At 58.8% G+C, this 4,859-nt stretch overlaps 1 long non-coding RNA gene across 2 annotated transcripts in view; it reads right to left on the bottom strand.

The window, feature by feature from the left end:
* Positions 1-2,034, bottom strand: part of LOC138838698 (uncharacterized) — a 6,149-nt gene extending 4,115 nt beyond the window's left edge. For both annotated transcript variants that reach the window (XR_011375719.1, XR_011375720.1), the window contains exon 1: positions 1,943-2,034. This is a non-coding gene — a long non-coding RNA (uncharacterized lncRNA). The remainder of the gene's footprint in view (positions 1-1,942) is intronic.
* Positions 2,035-4,859: the final 2,825 nt, after the last annotated feature.

Here is a 4,859-nt window from a genome sequence, read left to right on the forward strand (position 1 = left end):
GGGTGGATGGGTGGATGGATGGGTGGGTGGATGGATGTTGATTGAATATGGATGGGATTAACATTTACACACTTGAGTGACTTGGACCCAAGTCCTGATACAATATGGGTGGGATTAACGTTTGCACACTTCAGTGAGTTGGACCCAAGTCCTCATCTGGATGGAGGACAGACGGAAGGGATTAACATTTGCACAATTGAGTGACGGACCCAACTCATCTCCATGGAGGAAGGAGGGAAGGGATTAACATTTGCACACTTGAATGAGTTGGACCCAAGTCCTGCTGTTGATGGAATATGGAAGGGATTAACATTTGCACAGTTGAGTGACTTGGACCCAAGTGTTCATCTCAATGGAGGATGGATGGATGGGTGGATGGATGGATGGATGGGTGGGTGGATGGATGAGTGGATGGATGGGAGGGTGGATGGATGGATGGATGGGTGGATGGATGGATGGGTGGATAGATGGGTGGATGGGTGGATGGATGGATGGATGGATAGATGGGTGGATGGGTGGATGGATGGATGGGTGGATAGATGGATGGGTGGATGGATGGATAGGTGGACGGATGGGTGGATGGATGGATGGGTGGATCAGAGGGTGGATGGGTGGATGGATGGATGGATGGATGGATGGGTGAATAGATGGGTGGATGGATAGGTGGATGGGTGGGTGGATGGATGGGTGGATGGATGTTGATTAAATATGAGTGGGATTAACATTTTCACACTTGAGTGACTTGGAACCAAGTCCTGACCTCAATGGAGTAGGTCAAGCTCTGTCTCTGTCTCTGTCTGTCTGTCTGTGTCTTCTTCTGTCTGTGTCTGTCTTTGTCTCCTCTGTCAGTCTGTCTGTTGGTCTGCGTGTCTCTACCTGTCCATGTCTGTGTCTGTCTGTCTTTGTCTCTCTGTCTCTGTCTGTCTCCTCTGTCAGTCTGTCTGTGTCTCGTTCTCTCTTTCTTTGTCTGTCTGTCTGTGTCTGTCAGTCTACTTCTGTCTCTGTCTTTCTGTCTGTCTGTCTCGTCTGTGTCTGCCTGTTGGTCTGCCTGTCCATGTCTGTCTCACTGTCTGTCTGTCTCTGTCTCATTCTGTCTTTGTCTGTCTCGGTCTGTCTGTCTGTCATCAGTCTACTTCTGACTTCTGTGTCTGTCTGTCTCTTTGTCTCTCTGTTTCTGTCTCCTGTGTTTGTCTGGGTCTCGTTCTGTCTTTCTTTGTCTGCCTGTGTCAGTATCTGTCTGTCTGTGTGTCTGTCTGTCTGTGTCTCTCTGTTATTCTCTGTCTTTCGTGTCTGTCTGTCATTCTCTGTGTCTGTCTGTCTTTCTCTGTGTCTGTGTCTGTCTCTGCCTATGTCTGTCTGTCCATCTGTCTGTGTCTCTCTCTGTGTCCATCTGTGTGTCTGTCTCTGTCTGTCTTTGTCCCAGTGTCTGTCTGTCTTGCTCTATGTCTGTCCGTCTCTGTCTGTCGGCCTGTGTCTGTCTCTCTCTGTCATTCCCTGTCTGGCTCTGCCTCTGTCTGTCTGTCTCTCTGTCTGTCATTCTGTGTCTGTCTGTCTATGCCTGCCCATGTCTCTGTCTTCTCTGTGTCTGTCTGTGTCCATCTATCTGTCTGTGTCTCTCTGTGTCCATCTGTGTGTCTGTCTCTGTCCCAGTGTCTGTCTGACTCTGTTTCACTGTCCCTGTGTCTGTCAGTCTGTCTCTGGGAACCGCGCATGCTTGTTGCAGGGCAGCGCAGCCCAATCCCGCGCATGCGCAGATCCGTACCTCGCAGAGCCCGGGGAGCACACGCATGCGTGTTCCTGCTCGGCGGGGGGGGGGGGGGGGAGGGACGGGGCGTGCTGGCTCATGCATGCGCGGTACAGCGCGGAGGACCTCCCCCCCCCAGGTGGCACGCATGCGCAGTACCAACCAGACCAACCGAGGGAATCCCACGCATGCACGCACCACACGCTCGGCCCGGACGGTGCCGGACGACTCAACCAGTGCGCATGCGCAATGCGGACGGAACCTCGATCCTCCGGAGTCCCCTAGGCACCTCCCGGCGGACTCACGCTGTGCACATGCGCAACTCGACCCTCCAGGGTCCGCTCTGCGCCTCCCTGCCGATTCAACCTGTGCGCATGCGCCGTGGGTCCACACGCGGGAGGGCAGTGGGAACAAGCAGCCAAGGGACGCGCATGCGCAGCGGCGCTCCGCCGGGAGCGCTAGGCCCCTCCCTGCTGACGAACCCTGTGCGCATGCGCATTGGCGCAGGCTGGCTCAGCCCCTCCCAGCTGCCTAACCCTGTGGGTAAGCGCAATGGCGCTCCGCCAGGCCGGCTCAGCCTGTCCCCGCTGAAGAACACTCTGCGCATGCGCAATGGCTCTCCGCTGGGAGCGTTCGGCCCCTTCCCCGCTAACCCTATGTGCATGCGCAGTGACGCTCCGCCGAGAGCGCGAGCATGTGCGCCCGCGTCTTGGCGCCGGCTGATGACATCGATGCGACGGCGCCGGCGGCCGCGCCCGGAAATGCAGCCGTGGCGGGGCCGCGGAGCGTCGCCGCCGCCGCCACCATGGCCACCACTATGCCGTCCGGATCCGGAAGCGGAAGCGGAAGCGCGCAGGAACCCCGAGGACACCGACCCGGGCGGCCCCCGGGTCACCGTCGGTGCGTGGAGGCCTCCAGGACGAGGCGCCTTTAAGAGGCGGGGACGCTGGAGGGCGTGGCTTTCTGATGGGCGTGGCGTCGCGGTGGGCGTGGCCTGCAGGGCGTGGAGCTGACAGGAGAGTCAGTGGGGGGCGTGGCCTGGAACAGAGGCCATTGGGCCGCTGGGGTTTGGGGGCGTGGCCTGGAAAGACGCCATTGGGCGGCTGGACGTAATGCCATTGGTCGGCTGGGCTGGGGGGCGTGGCTTGGAAGTAAGGCCATTGGGCCGCTGGGCCTAGGGGGCATGGCCTGGCAGGAACTAGGCTATTGAGGGTCCTGGCTTTGGGGGTATGGCTTGGAAGTAAGGCCATTGGGCAGCTGGTCCTGGAGGGGCGTGGCCTGGCAACAGTGATGCTATTGTGTAGTCTGGCTTTGAGGGCGTGGCCTGGGTGTGCTGCCATTGGATGGCTGGCCTGGGGGCGTGGCCTGGCAGGAACCAGGCCGTTGGGTGCCCTGGCTTTGGGGACTTAGCACCCACCACCTCCCCATGGTGACTCAGGGACTGAGCACCCAGCACCTCTCCATGGTGACCCAGGGCAGGGACTGAGCACCCAGCACCTCCCCATGGTGACCCAAAGTGGGGACTCAGCACCCAGCACCTCACCATAGTGACTCAGGATGGGGACTGAGCACCCAGCACCTCCCTAAGGTGCGCCAGATCCAGCAGTAAGCACCCAGCACCTCCCCATGGTGACCCAGAATGGGGACTGAGCACCCAGCACCTCCCCATGGTGACCCAGGATGGGCAATAAGCCCCCACTACCTGCCCATGGTGACCCAGGACCAAGACTAAGCACCCAGCACCTCCCCATGGTGACCTAGGGCCAGGACTAAGCACCCAGCACCTCCCCATGGTAACCCAGGATGGGGAATAAGCACCCAGCAACTCCCCATGGTGACCCAGGGCCAGGTCTAAGCACCCAGCACCTCCCCATGGTGACCCAGGGCCAGGACTAAGTACCCAGCACCTCCCCATGATGACTCAGGGGAGGGACTGAGCACCCAGCACCTCCCCATGATTACCCAGGGACTGAGCACCCAGCACCTCCCCATGGTGACCCAATGTGGGGACTAAGCACCCAGCACCTTCCCATAGTGACTCAGGATGGGGACTGAGCACCCAGCACCTCCCCATAGTGATTCAGGATGGGGACTGAGCACCTAGCACCTCCCTATGGTGCCCCAGATCCAGGAGTAAGTACCCAGCACTTCCCCATGGTGACCAAGGGCAGGGACAAAGCACCCAGCACCTCCCCATGGTGACCCAGGACCAGGACTAAGCACCCATCACCTCCCCATGGTGACCCAGGGCCAGGACTAAGCACCCAGCATTATCCCATGATGACCCAGGGCTGGGACTAAGCACCTAGCACTATCCCAGGGTGACCCGGGGCCAGGACTAAGCACCCAGCACCTCCCCATGGTGACCCAGAGTGGGGACTAAGCATCCAGCACCTTCCCATAGTGACTCACAATATCCCCCAAGCACCCAGCACCATCCCATAATGACCCAAGACAGGAACTAAGCACCCAGCACCTCCCCAGGATGATCCCCAAGCACCCAGCACCACCCCATAGTAACCCAGGGCTGGGACTAAGCACCCAACACCTCATCATAGTGACCTAGGATGATTCCCAAGCACCCAGCACCATCCCATGACAACCCAGGGCTGGGACTAAGCAACCAGCACCTCCTCAGAGTAACCCAGGACCAGGACTAAGCACCCAGCACCATCCTATGATGACCCAGGGCTGGGACTAAGCACCCAGCACCTCCCCATGGTGACCCAGGGGAGGTACTGAGAACCTAGCACCATCCCATGATGACCCAGGACAGGGACTAAGCAACCAGCACCTCCTCAGAGTAACCCAGAACTGGAACTAAGCACCCAGCACCACCACCTGGGGAACAAGGACTGAGCCTAAGCATTCAGCACCTCTCCATGGAGACCGAGGATAGGAACTAAGCACCCAGCACCTCCCCATGGTGACCCAGGAACGGGACTTCACACCCAGCACCTCCCTACTGTTTACATGAGTCAGGTACCAAGCACCCAGCACCTGCCTATTACTAACTCAGGACAGGTACCAAGCACCCAGCACTTCCCCACAGGGACTCTGGATAATCAGCAAGCACCTAGCACCTCACGTGTGTGTCCTTTCCCTCCCCCTGACC

The sequence above is a fragment of the Dipodomys merriami genome, unplaced genomic scaffold (assembly GCF_024711535.1).
Source record: "Dipodomys merriami isolate MVZ:Mamm:240054 unplaced genomic scaffold, mDipMer1.0.p SCAF_2883, whole genome shotgun sequence".
NCBI lineage: Eukaryota > Metazoa > Chordata > Mammalia > Rodentia > Heteromyidae > Dipodomys > Dipodomys merriami.